Source organism: Phycodurus eques, unplaced genomic scaffold (assembly GCF_024500275.1).
Source record: "Phycodurus eques isolate BA_2022a unplaced genomic scaffold, UOR_Pequ_1.1 contig_89, whole genome shotgun sequence".
Classification (NCBI taxonomy): Eukaryota; Metazoa; Chordata; class Actinopteri; order Syngnathiformes; family Syngnathidae; genus Phycodurus; species Phycodurus eques.
In genome coordinates this window covers 40,485-57,118 of record NW_026904086.1, presented here as the reverse complement: position 1 = coordinate 57,118, position 16,634 = coordinate 40,485, and the positions used below count along the sequence as shown (strand labels likewise).

The following is a 16,634-nucleotide window of genomic DNA, read 5'->3' as shown; positions in this document are numbered from 1 at the left end:
GAGTGTATGCGGTTTAAAGTGACGAGTAGTGCGATCATCTGGGACAATGTTGGTTGTGCAAATGTTACAGATACTCCTCAATCAGTGTGCAAATGGAGCAGATGCTACTCTGGCATGAGTGGCCAGTATATGCAAATAGTGCAGCATGGCGAGACAACTACAGTGAGTGCACGAGTAATACATAATTGGCCCCACAGAAATGTGACAACGAACTCAAGTCAAAAAATTGCCAGCTTGTTGTAATGGAATTATAGGTTAGGTGTTTAAGAAGTTGATCGCAAGAGGGAAGAAGCTGTTGGAATGTCTACTAGTTCTAGTTTGCGTTGATCGGTAGCGCCTGAGGGAAGGAGCTGGAAGAGCCGGTGACCGGGGTGCAGACGGTCCGAGAGGATTTTGCACGCCCTTGTCTTAGTTCTGGCAGCGTGCAAGTCCTCAATGGTGGGTAGGGGGGTACCGACAATCCTTTCAGCAGTTTTGATTGTCCGTTGCAGTCGGAGTTTGTCCTTTTTTGTAGCAGCACCAAACCAGACTGTGATGGAAGAACACAGGACCGATTCGATGACCGCTGTGTAGAACTGTCTCAGCAGCTCCGGTGGCAGGCCGTGCTTTCTCAGAAGCCGCAGGAAGTACATCCTCTGCTGGGCCTTTTTGAGGACGGAGTTGATGTTGTTCGCCCACTTCAGGTCCTGAGAGATTGTAATTCCCAGGAACTTGAAGGTCTCGACGGTTGACACAAGGCAGCTGGACAACGTGAGGGGCAGCTGTGGCGAAGGATGCCTCCACAAGTCCACGATTATCTCTACCGTCTTGAGCGTGTTCAGCTCCAGGTTGTGTCGCCCGCACCACAGCTCCAGCCGCTCCGCTTCCTGTCGATATGCAGACTTGTCACCGTCCTTGATGAGGCCGATGACAGTGGTGTCATCTGCAAACTTCAGGAGCTTGACAGTCGGGTTCGCTGAGGTGCAGTCGTTCGTGTAGAGAGAGAAGAGCAGCGGAGAGAGGACACAACCTTGGGGCGCCCCAGTGCTGATGCTGCGTGTGGATGAGGTGGCCTCCCCCAGCCTGACCTGCTGTGTCCTGCCCGTCAGAAAGCTGTAAATCCACTGGCAGATGGCAGGTGAGACGCTGAGCTGGAGAAGCTTGGTTGAAAGGAGTTCAGGGATGATGGTGTTGAACGCTGAGCTGAAGTCCACGAACAGGATCCTCGCGTAGGTCCCTGCACTGTCGAGGTGTTCTAGGATGAAGTGCAGTCCCATGTTGACTGCATCATCCGCAGACCTGTTCGCTTGGTAGGCAAACTGCAGGGGGTCCAGCAGGGGACCTGTGACACTCTTGAGGTGGTCCAGCACGAGACGTTCAAAGGACTTCATGACCACAGATGTCAAAGCGACAGGCCTGTAGTCATTCAGACCAGAGATTGCAGGTTTCTTGGGGACTGGAATGATGGTGGAGCGTTTGAAGCAGGATGGAACTTCGCACATTTCCAAAGATCTGTTAAAGATCTGAGTGAAGACTGGAGCGAGCTGGTCCGCGCAGACTTTGAGGCAGGATGGGGACACATGGTCCGGTCCTGTTGCTTTGTTAATCTTCTGTTGTTTGAAGATGCGTCTCACATCCTGTTCATGAATGGTTAACGCAGAAGTCAGAGGTGTGGTTGTGGTCGCGGGTGCGGCCGGGTGGGTGTGTGGAGTGAAACTGTCCTTTTCAAATCTGCAATAGAAGGTATTCAAGTCGTTGGCTAGTGTGCTATTGTTCTCAGCTTGGGGGGATCGTCGCTTGTAATTAGTCAGCGATTGGAATGCACGCCAGACTGATTTCGAGTCGTTCGCGCTAAACTGTTTTTCCAACTTTGCTGCATAGATCCTCTTTGCAATGTTAATTTCTTTAGTAAGCTGGTTTCTAGCTCGATTATACAGGGCCCTGTCCCCGCTCTGATATGCATCTTCCTTAGCTTGGCGAAGCTGCTTAAGTTTAGCAGTGAACCACGGCTTGTTGTTGTTGAATGTGCGAAATGATTTTGTTGGTACACAAACCTCCTCACAGAAACTGATATAGGGTGTGACAGTGTCCGTATATTCATCCAGCCTGCCAGCTGAATTTTCAAAGACACTCCAGTCTGTGCAGTCTAAACAGCTTTGAAGTTCCATCTTTGCTTCATTGGTCCACTTTTTGACTGTTTTCACTGTAGGCTTCGCACATTTAAGTTCTTGCTTGTACGTCGGTATTAAGTGAATTAAGCAGTGATCAGACGAGCCCAGGGCTGCACGAGGTATAGCACGGGATGCGTTTTTTACCGTAGTGTAGCAGTGGTCTAAAGTATTATTTTCCCTGGTAGGACAGTCGATGTGCTGCTTGTATTTAGGGAGTTCGTGGTTGAGTTTAGCTTTGTTAAAGTCCCCGAGAATAATGAAGGGTGAGTCAGGGTGTTTTTTTTCAATTTCGTTGACTTGTTCGGCGAGCGTTAGCAATGCGGCGTTCGTGTTAGCTTGCGGTGTAATATAGACTCCAGCCAGTATAAACGATGCAAACTCACGTGGCGAGTAAAATGGTTTACAGTTCAAAAACAGCGACTCCAAATGCGGGCTGCAGTGTGTGCTGAGCACCGTGACGTCCGTACACCATTTTTCGTTTATATGGAGGCATATCCCGACGCCCTTCGTTTTCCACGATGATTCCATGTCGCGGTCCGCTCGATGAATGTTGAAGCCGGGAAGCATGACGGCGCCATCGGGTACAGCGTCGCAAAGCCAGGTCTCCGTGAAGCACATGGCCGCGGAACGTCCGAAGTCTTTACTGGTCTTTAACAGAAGATGAAGCTCGTCCATTTTGTTGGGTAGGGAGCGTACATTCGCGAGGTGGATCGACGGGAACGCCAATCTGTGTCCTTTCTTGCGGAGTTTCACCTGAATGCCGGCTCGTTTTCCTCTGTGGCGCCGCTTCCGCATCCATGCGCCGAAAACCGCGGACGCCGCTCCGGTGAGTAACTCGGGGAAAAAACTGAGCGGATTTTCGAAAGTTGGTGACAGAAAGTCCGGAGTAGCCTCCTTGATGGTTAGCAGGTCTCCACTTGTGTAAGTGAGTCGTGTAAGGTCTCCAAAGACGGACGAAAAACATAAAAACAAAGACAATACTAGAGAGCGCGTTACCGAGGCGACCACACTGGTAGTCGCCATCTTGGATGTTGTCTTGGATGTTTCGGCTACACCATTAGCTTGGGGGGTGTAAGGCGGTGAATAAATTCTAGTTATTCCCCATTTTTGACACCACCTGTCCACCGCAGCATTTTTGAAATGGGTTCCATTATCAGTTCTTAGCTCTTTTGGTATTCCTAGCCACATGCATCCTTCCTCTAGTGTCTTTATCACACTTCTAGCATTAGCTTTCCGCACTGCTTTTAATTCCAAAATGTCCTGACATCGAATCAACTAGCACGATTAGGTACTTCTCACCTTTCGCGCCATTCACTCCCATGGGGCCTGCCACGTCCATGCAGACTGATGCCCATGGCACAGTGCTTTTGATAGTCAATCCTTCAGCTCGCTGTCCTCGGCGTCCTGCGTTGTATCTATTACACTGCTCGCAGTCTCGCAACACGGCTCGGACTTTCTTATCTGAGATCAAAAGTTCCAGTCTTTCCAGTTCTTTCTTTGTGGATAAGGTACCTCCATGGCCTAGCGCTTCATGTACGGCCATAGTAATCTCACGCACAAACTCGTCTGGGAACACTTTTCCTCCAGGGGTCTTGTCCCATCCGTCTGCTCCTACAACAACTAATCTCCTCTCTTGGACGTATCTATCAACTTCATCATTTCCTCTCCAATGGGCCCCGTCTTTAACGTGGGCTCTCTGGTGGACAATATCTATGTTCATATTTAACCTCAACTCGGCTATTTTTCTTCCATAATTCTGGATGGGCTACTGATTTGCCCTTCGCTCCTTCATATCCATTTTCTTCCCAAATGGACAGGTCTTCTTTCAGAGCTTGTGCACAATAGTGACTGTCTGTTACTATCTTTACTCGTCGCACGTGCAGCCTTATGGCTTCTAACAGTCCTTCCAATACTGCAGTAACCTCCCCGGCTTGGGCACTGCCAGGGGTTATGCCTTTGCGACGGCACTTTTCTTCTCCCTCATGTCTAAGAATGAAGCCCCAGTGGGCAGACTGGTCTTCACCTTTTTTCGACCCATCAGTATAGAGAATCTATTCGTTTGGTTTTCCAACTTTTACCTCTGGTTTCACTCGTTTCTTTGACGAGGGGGTTATTGGTCCTATTTCCAAATCGGGGTCCAGTAGGATATCCTCCCATCTCCCCCATCTCACATTGGTTGCTTTCGTGCTTTCGATGGTGTCTTTCCGTAAAAAGCGATGGACTTGGCTCAGTGTGATGACCTTTATTCCTTGTCCCTGGGCTAAGTCCTTCAACGACCCCCAGTACCTGGCTAGGACTGCCAGCTCCCTTTCTTCCCGGGGAAACTTCTTTTCCACACTGCTCAGGGTGTAAGTCCATAAAGTCACCAAGCCAGCTCCTTCGTTACTGACGCTCACCATAGCCGAGTCCTCGTCGCACTCCACTTTTGCAATCAATCTTGTTTCCAAACTCCTTGGTTCTAGTTGTACAGCGTTTCTCACTGCTTTCTTTAATTCTTCTAAGTTCTCTTGGTCTTTAGCTGACCAATCCCAGTTTTTAGACTTTTCTCCTTCAGGATTTTTCCGCAAACGGGCATAAAGGGGCTTTGCATGGTTTTGATAATAGGGGACATGATCCCGAACATAGTTACATAGTCCGAGTATCCTCTGTAATTCTCTTTCGGACGTTGGGGGTAGGATTTGTTCAATCTTCTGCCGATAAGCGTCTGAAAGTCCCAAGTCTTCTGACACTTGGAACCCCAAGTAATCTACTTGGAACCTAGCAAATTGGCATTTTTTCAGATTTAGTTTCAGTCCTGCTGCTGTCACTCTTCGAACTACAGACTGTAAGAGGTTCAAATGCTCTTCTTCTGTATCATTCCCGATGAATATATCGTCTATATAAATCGAGACTGGCAGTCCTTCCAAAACGTCCATTACCGCTGATTGAAACACATTTGGGGAATTTTTGTATCCCTGAGGTAGTCTCTGCCAGACGTACGATTTCCCTTTATGTGTGAATGTCGTTTTTCCTTGCGATGCTTTGGCAATTCTTAAGGAGAAAAATCCATTGGCCAGGTCGATGCATGTTTTATACTTTTTTACTCTCAGCGTTTTTAAGGACGCTTGGGGGTTTATGAGGCTGGCTCGATTAGCCACCGTTCGGCGGTTCAGAGCTTTAAAGTTGATAACTGGGCTCCATCCCCCTCCTACCGATTCAGGCTTTTTGACAGCCTGAATGGGGCTATTGGTTATTGGATTTGGTTCTTCACGAATTATTTCAAGAGCCAACAATTCTTTCACTATCATTGCCATTTCAGCCACTGCTCCCGGGTTAAGAGGGTATTGTCTCACCGCCGGGTGAACTCCTCCACTTATGGTGTGGAGGTACTTCGCTCCTAGGTCTCCACAGTCATTTTTAAAGTGGGCTACGGAGGCTTCCTCCATTATTTCATTTAACTTCTTTTTTCCTTCTGGCGACAAATTACATTCTTGAATTTGTTGGGTCTTTACTGCCGGTATATCTACTGGTTTATACCACTCATATTCTGGGGTTATCTTGGTGGGTCCAACCCTCACTGTTGCCAATTTCAGCTTCTTCCATAATTTTATTGCAGTTTGGCGTTTTTTCCTAGGCTTATTCAGCCCTTCTAAATCTCGTAGTGTTAATAGGTTGTATGGTCCCATAATCCACACAATTCCTTTCCAAATTCCGACTGGCATTTTTGTAATAGAACCATCAGCTACTTTCACTCTTAGGTGTCCAATTCTTCTCAAGGTTTTACGGGTCATTGACACCTCGGCCCCGGTGTCCACCAAATAGGGTACTCCTTCCAGCTTTGCGTAGACCTCGTCCCCTGTCCGAAAGACTCCTTCCAGGGTGACCCGCGCCTCGGTTTCCATCACTTTTTGGGCCCCCCTGAGGCGGCAGCTTTGCAAGCCTCAAGATGGGCCTTCCTTTCTTCTGGTGTCATTTTAAGAAATTCTTCTTTTGGTATATACGCTCCAAATTCCTTCTTTTTCGCCGTTTGTTGTTGTCCTGCTTGGGAAGCTGGTTTCTGACTTTCGTTTGTTCTTTGGGAAGACTGCGTCGCTCTCTGGTTTGACTGTTGGTTATTCCCGCGCGAGCGGTAGTCAGTTGGTGCCGCTTTTCTCTTTTCGCCGTAGAATTTAGTCAGTCGATCCCACTGCTTAATGGAAGCTTCAATTTTTTGCGCCGTGCTATCCGGTGCCATCTTCACGAAAGTCGCTTCATTTCCCATTTCTTTTACAATCATTTTTACAATCAGCGCTTTAACATATCTGCTTGGAGCTATTACCTGTCTTGTTTTATGCCATACATTTAATAATGTGACCCCTTGTTTGAGTTGTTCCCTAGCTCTTACTATGTGAGCTTCTTCGTCTTCATCTTCACCATCCACCCATCTCTCATAGACTTGTTGTGATGTTTCATTGGATCCTATGGCATTGGCAATAATATATTGTAGCCATATTTTCTTAGCTATTTCTCCTCCAGGAGCATCTCTGACCATTGGCCACATCTCAATTAAATAATCTTTGGCTGTTTCTTTCTGAGTCTTTGGCCGGACCAATTCCTTCAAAGCCCTAAATTCTTGCATATCTCTTTCCGTGCTGTTTGGTTGATACATGGAGTTAGTTCCGACCGTTGTCATTCCTAGCGGTATTATGTACTGGGAGGGCTGATTTGCAGGGTTGACAGGGGCCGCTATTGCCCCCGCGTCCTCCTCCAAGTCCTCTTCAGCTCTTAATTCAGTTTGCGCTTTTTGATATACCGCTTGTTTAAGTTTTCTGAGTAGCATATCATACATTACTGTCACGAAGCCTTCTCTGAAATTCTTGGTGAATTCCATATGTCCCACTAACGTATGATACGTGGGAGTTTGCAGAATATTTGCTGCTTCTCCATAGGTGACTTTTACCTTTAAAGTCATGTTTTCATCCATTCTCTCTAGCCAGACAAATGGGTATGGATATTCTTTTTGCCCCGCTTCTGGTACGAAAGTCTTTCTTCCATCCTGAGTCTGGACAAATCCCAATTGTATATCTCTGGCGAGTTTCTCTGAGGCTTTGTATATATTAAATACCGGTTGTGGGTTTTTCTTCCCTTTATGTGTTGGTCTGGTAACAACTTTGGCAGGCTGGTCTTCAGGATCCTTAGGAGCTGCGTCTGAAGTCAGTGATTCCAAATCCTCCTCCCTTACTTCGGCTTCAGGTTCGACCCTGAGAGGTACACACACCCAGTCTTCTTCCTCTCGGTCACCCTCGTTTCCACTTCTATCTTCAGGTGCCAGCGGTTGTCCGAATGATTCTCTTGCTTCGTTAGGTGATCTCCTCGGGTTTCCCCTTGGTACGAATAAAGGCGTCGGTGGAGGTAGTGCTCGATAGGAGTCGCTTACCGATCTGGGAGTGGAGGTAGCTGGACTAAAAGTCACTACCCCACTTCCAGGGTTTCTTCCTCCATTTTTCAGCTCATTTGGTCCTGTCGGTTCTTCGTCCTCTATTTCTGTTCCAGCTCTTTGTATTTCTGGGTCTTGTTCTACTTCCTCCTTCTAGGCGGCGGTATGGGGTAGCTCTCTGTCTGTGGAGCTGGCTGAGGCGGTGTTTTGGGCTTAGCTTCGGAGTTTTGTTGAAGTTGTAGCTGAGTTCGGGATATTTGTAGCATCTAAGTTAACAGCTCCTCTTTCGCCACATTCACCCTTTCTCCTCTCTGTCTTGGTGATATTACCACCACAAATTCAGCTCCGGTGGCTAACGTTACTGGGGTCAATGCTCTCAGCTTACAAGCCCCGACCGCTGCTGTTTCAGCCAGCTTCCATGACATTTTTTCCGACTTTATTCCGTTCACATCTATTACGATTCGAGCGGCTCCGCTTTCCAAAGCTCTGTCAATGCCTCTTTCTAGCGCTTCGGTCATTTCTTTCACATACTGTGTTTGGTCTATTTCTGTTGTCCACTTCTCCCCCGGGACATGTACTATCATGTAGTAGGATGAATCTCCCCCACTGGTTATCACAACTGCTTTCGAGTCCGATTCTCTTTTTTGTAATTCTAGTTCCTTCTCTGTTATGTATTCTTCTCCTGCTGTAAGGTCTAACTCGGTCCAAAATGTTTTACTATAGGGTCTCAGTCTCTTACTTGTGAATATCACCAGGGCATCTCCGCAAATGTCCCAAGGGCTCCCTACATGGTGGCACATAGTCACCCCATTTCCAGCTATACATTTTTTGGTTTCCTTCGGAAAGGGTGTCAAAGATTCTGTTCTGATAAGAGGAGTCATTTGCCATGTCAACCTTGCCTTTCTGCTTTGTTCCTCGTGGTACTCTTCCACTTGGGGAACAACGATTGTGTCCAGATCTACATCTGATGAGTCTTCTTCGCTCAAGGTGTTGAGACCCGGCACTTTCTTTTTTTCCGCAAGCATTTTTATTCTCTGAATGTAATCTCGGTGTTCCTGATATCTGGGCACTGCCCTTGCCCTTTCACTGTCCACCAGCTTACATTTTATCTCTGTTGTATTCGCCAGCATTTTTACTATGGGGTCTAACCCAACGCAAGTGCTAACCAATTCAACTACATTGTATCTTTCCATCATCCTTATCCACCACTCCATCCATTGGGGAGCTTCTCTACGATTGTATTCTTCTCTAGGGTGGTCTACGATCATTGTCATCACTCCAGTTTCTTCAGCCGTCTCTGCCTTAAACTGGCCTTGTCCCTTGACGGCTCTCTTCACCGTTGTCGGGAGTTCTAAGGGTTGTATGGATGGATTTTCCGTTTCTACCATCCTCCTTACTCCGGGCGGCCATTCTTCCAAGCCCCCGTTATATAGCACGAGTATTATTGGTATTTCATGTTGTCCTAGAGGTCGGGTCTTCGATTCCTCCACTGCCTCTCTTTCTTCTGAGGGGCCCGTGGCCTCGTCTTCTCCCGCATTCATAAACATTTCTTCTTAGCGTATTAACTTGGCCGTAGCCCGCTACTGTTCAGCGTATTAACTTGCCCGTAGCCAGCTTCTGTTGTAGGAGTGGAGCTGCCTATTTCCGATACCCCCCAGTAGCGCATAGGGTCATGGGCTCGTACTACAGCTCCTGGTTACTCAGCTCCGCTCTTTTAGCGTCGCCTCTACACACTTAGAATAATTAGCCGTGAGTGTTTCACCTGTCCCCACTGACTAACATTCTTTACTAAACGATGGGATGGTTACTCACTGCGTTCAGGGACCCACCCTGTTAATGTATGGTTTCGTTGAAGTCCAGTCTCATTTGAAGAAAAGGAAAAAAATAAAAATAAATTTCAGTCCATCCTTGAAGAAAAACTGAAGTAATTCTTGTTGGTAGAAAAATCAAAATCTGTCCACTTCCGAAGAAAAACCAAAGTGATCCTCGTTGGTAGAAAAATCAAAATCTGTCCACTTCCGAGGAAAAACCAAAGTGATTCTCGTTGGTAGAAAAATCAAAATCTGGCTAACATGGCAAAAAGGAAGGGCAAGGGAAAAGGGGACTTCGGCAAGGGAATACCCAAGTCGACGAACTGGGTTAAAGTGTCTCCTATTATGGAAAAAGGGCGATAAAGGTTCAGAGGTACGCCCCAGTAGGATAATAGGGAATAAGGGAAATGAGTCAAAAATGGAAATCTAACGTAACCTACACAAACGATGGGTATCCGCAGCCACCACGGGAAGCCTAGATATCCTAGAGCATAGTTCAGACTCATAATCTAGTTCACCACTAGGTAGCTCACGAAAGACTAGTACAGACGCTAACTGGTGTCCTGGTTAGTCTCTCTTTCTTGGTTAGTTGGTTGAATACAGTTTAACCATAAACCCTGCTTTTCCTAAACCGGTTGCTTATCCCATCCCTCAACTCAGCCCCTCCCTCCCTTGAGCGCCTCGCAGCACGCTCTAACAAACTCGCTATCAATAGCTTCACGGCCGACCAGAGCAGCAGGTCGCCGATTATTTCCATTCACTTTGAACGGCCTCTCCCACTCACTCGAGAGTGTGAGATTTTCTGAGGGGGGCTGGTTGTCGTTTCTTAGACACGAAACAGTGCTATCTCCTTTGCTACGAGTACACTCTAGACCTATACCTAAGAGTCCTTTTTCAAGAATCAATATTCTTCAAAGATACTACCTTCGTGCCCGTTCAGGGTCGTCTGACATGAGATTTTGTCAGCGAGTATTGCTTCCCAAGCTTTGTGCCCAATACTTCAGGAAGCAACCACTCGGGTTCTTTCTGGGCTATTATCAATCCCGATTTTCCACAAAAATCGATAACGTGCCCCACGTTGGACGCCACATGTCAGATTTCGCTTACCCGCAGGACTAATCGGGAGAAATGTCCTGACCGACTCTCTGTTTAAAGGGTCGAGCTCCCCCCTTTTTTCCTTGCCGGCACCAACACCGTACGCGTGAGGGGACGAGGAGCTATTAAGCCGGTGTCGAGATGAATTCGCCTTGGTGTGCTAACTGCCTTTAGTTTTACAGAGCCAATCCGGTCTGCTCTCACTAATTACCCCTTGATGAATAACCGCACCGAGTGAAAGGGTAATTAAAATGAGTACTCAATTTTTCAGCAGCTTCATCCCTTAAAAATCGTTTGCACTTGTTAAAGACCTAGTAAATTTAACAGTCCTTGTTAGGACCGTACGGATTTGTTTTTGTATTAAGCCGAAGTGATATAGATGAGTTACTCTCTGAGGAATAGTAATACGATCCGGTGGTATTGGTATCATCGTTGTTCAATCACTTATAAGAGGTTGAGTGTTAACATTGAGACTAATTCGAATTATAAGAATGACAAAGAAAGAATAAAATTAAAGCAAGGTATTTATTTCAGTGATTACATAAGGTTAAATTGATAATATGACAGTAAGGGTTTGTATTATAAAATGCACAATAATAAGAAATATTAAAAATGAAAAGAAATCGAAGTAGTTTAAAAGTAATAAGTCATAAAACAAGTATTTACCTTTTGAGTGAGCTTTAAGGAGTGATCAAGTCCTACGGAGCCGTAATGCCAATTAATAACACGATAATTTGGACATAAGAATACCTGAACAGCTGACTAGCTCTTTTCCCTTATTCACGCAATGTCAATAGCGGTTCAATTAGTTACTTTATTATAATATCCTTTTAGTCTTCCCCAATTAAAGAGGAAGATTAAAAAATGAAGTCTTCCTGCCAGCCTGTCCCTGATCATTGCGATGGAAAAAGAACAAATGGTCTCCCTACCTCGAGAGAATAAGGAGCCCCTTTTGTCAGTGTGAGGGGTTCTTATAACCTCGGTTCCAACCTTTCAGTGTCCTGACTTTTGACCTGAGTGGAAAGCACCTATCTTTCCATTACTCATTCAGTGTCCTGACTTTGGCCTGAGTGGAAAGCACCTATCACTTTATTACTCATTCAATGTCCTGACTTTGACCTCCTTTTTGCTCACCCAAAATAGGTTCACAGTAAATACAATCGACTACAAGCATATTTCATGTCTTGAACACAACCAATACACTTCATCACATCACGTTAATCTCTAAGCATTCTGCAATACATGTGTATATGTTAATTGTCAGTTAAATGTATATACATTCATGTGAATACAATTCTCTCATGCATTTCAACAGGTCCGTGCTTACTTCATTGAGCATTCGTGTGCTTCGTTGCCTGAGAGAGACAACCTTACACAGGTTACAGTCTTTGCATAAAAGCTGTTCCAAAGCATTGTATAATAGTAATACAAAAGTAAGAATAATATATAACAGCCTTATTAGGCTTGATGTACTTTTTATCAATGATTTCGAAAAGAACATCTGAATTATAACATCACAGAGAACATCAACATTATCTCAAGGTTATAAAATCAAGCAATTGATTATATAAGCAGTTGACATCAATATGTGTTTGTTTACTATGACAAGGGTTTTTAATAGTATTGATATTTATAAGAAGACACATGCTTGAACTGGTGACTCTTTCTTTATGATCTAATTTTGGTTTGTCGACCTCTGGTGGTTGAACCAGGAATTGAAACCTAAATTTGGTTTGGCAGCCTCTGGTGGTTGAACCAGGAATTGAAACTGGGGCTAAGCTCAATCACATGAACCCAGCGACATAAGCCAATTACAACCTTTTGTACCATCGCTTATATGTGTGGCTTGGCCGCCCACTCGACAATATATATCTAAAAAAAAAATATATATATATATATATATATATATATATATATATATATATATATATATATATATATATAGATATATATATATGAGTATCATGTGATACGTCACAATTTTATCACATCAGTGATTTTAATTGGCTCGAGGCTAAGGATACAAAGGTATGGATTTTTAAATGATTCGTAATTATTGCACATTATTGTGTGGACCTCAAAGTTCGCATCATCCACACAAAAAAAATCCAAAATAGACCAGCCATATTTTTTGTAGCTGAGTTCGGGATATATTTTTTTAAAATATATTTTTCGAGATATTTTTAAGCGAAATATAATATTTTTTAAATATAAAATGTTGCTTTTCAGGTAACCATGTGGCTTACGGCCATACTACCCTGAGAACGCCTGATCTAGTCCGATCTCGGAAGCTAAGCCTGGGAATACTAGGTGCCGAAAGCTTTTTCACTTTAGATTCTCGTGGAATCGTTTTCTGATAGGTGGTTGACCTTAATTATAATGCAGTCATTCTCTCTCTTATGATTTACCGTCTCTTTATTACGAGACAGAATCTTCACGTACCTTTTTTAAACATCCCGTTTCTCCTTTTCCGACAGTAAAAATAAATAAAATCTAGACACACATATATCGAAATATATATATCTATATATATGTATATATTTTAGTATCACGTGATACGTCACAATTTTATCACATCAGTGCTTTTAATTGGCTCGAGGCTAAGGATACGAAGGTATGGATTTTTAAATGATCCGTAATTATTGCACATTATTGTGTGGACCTCAAAGCCACGGTTTATGAACCCGAACCACTTCAGAGGAACACATTACAGTCGAGTGAATGGCAGTATTCGTTGGAGTAGATGAGATAGAGTAAATTCAATCAGAATCAGCAGAATAAAAATCAGAATCCTCTTTATTTGCCGAGTATGTCAGAAACATACAAGGAATTTTTCTCCGGTAGTTGGAGCCCCTCACGTGTGACAACGGACAGCCATTTGACAGAAAATACTTTGGAGACATAATCACATGAGACCAAAGTACAGGAGAGTCACTCAGCAGTAAAAGGTTACCGGTAATGTGATCATGTCGATGCAAATTTTGTGTTATTTTTTTTAAAATTGTGCAAATGATGCCGGGTCCTCTCGCAATTTAGAGCAATTTGAAATGACTGATCAAGCAATAATCTGATACAGTGACAATTGTGCAAAACGCGCAGAGACTTCGAGAAATTTAAGCAGTATAAAGCGAATTGTAGTGCGATAATCTGGAACAATGTCCATTTTGCAAATGGTGCAGATACTTGTCAAGCACATGAGTGGCCAGTATTGGTCAACAACAGATATGCAAATTGTGCAGAGTGGCGAGACTACGACAGTGAATGCACGGATAATGTATAATTGGCCCGACAGAGATGGGACAACAATCTCAAGACAAATTGGCAGCATGTTACAATGCAATTGTTAGTGAACTGTTTAAGAAGTTGACGGCAAGCGGGACGAAGGTGTTGGAATGTCTTCTAGTTTTAGTTTGCATTGTTTGATCGCACTTACCTGGGGGAAGGAGCTGGAAGAAGACAATTATATATTACTCGTGCACTCACTGTAGTAGTCTCGCCACGCTGCACTATTTGCATATCTGTTGTTGACCAATACTGGCCACTCATGCTCATAACATCTGCTCCAATTGCACACTGATTGAAGAGAATCTGCAACATTTGCACAATAAACATTGTCCCAGATTATCGCCCGACTCGCTTGAAGTCTCGGCGCAACTTTGCACAATGGTCATTTCACCGGACTATTGCAATATTAGTCTTTCGAACTGCTCTAAATGCGAGAGGACTCAGCATCTTTTTGCACAGTTGTAAAAAATTTTTTTACTTGCATTACCAGATAACTAGCAACCCTTAATTGCTCAGTGACTGTTTTTTGTCAATGTGTTTATGTCTCAAAAGTGTTCTCTGTCAATTGACTGTCTGTTGTCGTACGAGAGCTGCTCCAACTACCAGAGACAAATTCCTTGTGTGTTTTTTGGAAATTCATGGCAAATAAAGATGACTATGTTTCTGAAGATTTGGTGACCAGGATCTGGAGGGTCCAAGAGGATTTTGCATGCTCTTGTCTGAGTTTTGGCAGCGTGCAAGTTCTCAAATTCTCGAGTGTTTTTTCTTTTCAAAATCTATGATCTGATCACACATTTGTAGTGTTGAGAATGAGTTCGCATCATCCACACAAAAAAATCCAAAATAGACCAGCCAACAATTGGAGAATAAAGATGACGCGATCCGCTCGAGATATTTTTAACCGAAATATGATATTTTTTAAAAATAAAATATGAATCAGAATCAGAATCGGAATCATCTTTATTTGCCAAGTATGTCCAAAACACAAGGAATTTGTCTCCAGTAGTTGGAGACGCTCTAGTACAACAAACAGTCAATTTACAGAACACTTTTGGGACATAAAGACATAAAGACATTGACAAAAAACAATTGTGCAAAAAGATGCAGAGTCCTCTAGTTGATTTTCAGATAACCATGTGGCTTACGGCCATACTACCCTAAGAATGTCCGATCTTGTCTGATCTTGGAAGCTAAGCAGGGGCGGGCCTGGTTAGTACTTGGATGGGAGACCGCCTGGGAATACCAGGTGCCGTCAGCTTTTTCACTTTAGATTCTCGTGGAATCGTTTTCTTATCGGTGGTTGACCTAAATTATAATGCAGTCATCCTCTCTCTTATGATTTACCGTCTCTTTATTAGGAGACAGAATCTTCAAGTCCTTTTCTAAACATCCCGTTTCTCCTTTTCCGACATTAAAAATAAAATTAAATCGATACACACATATATCTATATATATATATCAATATATAGATATATAGATATATATATATATTAATGCAGCTCTATGGGTGGCACAAGTCAGTGCAAACTGTCGGCCGGTCCCAAGCCCGGATAAATGCAGAGGGTTGCGTCAGGAAGGGCATCCGACTTAAAACCTTGCCAAACAAATATGAGCGTTCATCCAAAGAATTCCATACCGGATCGGTCGTGGCCCGGGTTAACAACGTCCGCCACCGGCGCCGTCAACCTGCGGGGCGCCGTTGGAAATTCAGTTACTGTGGGTCGAAGTCAAAGAAGAAGAGGAGGTGGAAAGCGGGTTCTTCGGCAGAAAGAGAAGAGGAAAACACAGAGCCTAGAACTGAATGTGGGGACTTTGAATGTTGGGACTATGACAGGAAAATCTCGGGAGTTGGTTGACATGATGATTAGGAGAAAGGTTGATATATTGTGTGTCCAGGAGACCAGGTGGAAAGGCAGTAAGGCTAGAAGTTTAGGGGCAGGGTTTAAATTATTTTACCATGGTGTAGATGGGAAGAGAAATGGAGTCGGGGTTATTTTAAAAGAAGAGTTGGCTAAGAATGTCTTGGAGGTGAAAAGAGTATCAGATCGAGTGATGAGGCTGAAATTTGAAATTGAGGGTGTTATGTGTAATGTGATTAGTGGCTATGCCCCACAGGTAGGATGTGACCTAGAGGTGAAAGAGAAATTCTGGAAGGAGCTAGATGATGTAGTTCTGAGCATCCCAGACAGAGAGAGTCGTAATTGGTGCAGATTGTAATGGACATGTTGGTGAAGGTAATAGGGGTGATGAAGAAGTAATGGGTAAGTACGGCATCCAGGAAAGGAACTTGGAGGGACAGATGGTGGTAGACTTTGCAACAAGGATGCATATGGCTGTAGTGAACACTTTTTTCCAGAAGAGGCACGAACATAGGGTGACCTACAAGAGCGGAGGTAGAAGCACACAGGTGGATTACATCTTGTGCAGACGATGTAATCTGAAGGAGGTTACCAACTGTAAGGTAGTGGTAGGGGAGAGTGTGGCTAGACAGCATAGGATGGTGGTGTGTAAGATGACTCTGGTGGTGGGGAGGAAAATTAGGAAGACAAAGGCAGAGAAGAGAACCATGTGGTGGAAGCTGAGACAGGACGAGTGTTGTGCAACTTTTCGGGAAGAGGTGATACAGGCTCTCGGTGGACGGCAGGAGCTTCCGGAAGACTGGACCACTGCAGCCAAGGTGATCAGAGAAGCAGGCAGGAGAGTACTTGGTGTATCGTCTGGCAGGAAAGGAGAGAAGGAGACTTGGTGGTCGAACCTCACAGTACAGGAAATCATACAAGGAAAGAGGTTAGCTAAGAAGAAGTGGGACACTGAGAGGACCGAGGAGAGGCGAAAGGAATACATTGAGATGCGACACAGGGCAAAGGTAAAGGTGGCAAAGGCAAAACAAGAGGCATA

General features: G+C 44.4%; 1 pseudogene; it reads left to right on the top strand.

Moving 5' to 3' along the window:
* The first annotated feature begins 14,875 nt into the window (after positions 1-14,875).
* LOC133398352 (5S ribosomal RNA) lies at positions 14,876-14,994 on the top strand (annotated as a pseudogene).
* Positions 14,995-16,634: the final 1,640 nt, after the last annotated feature.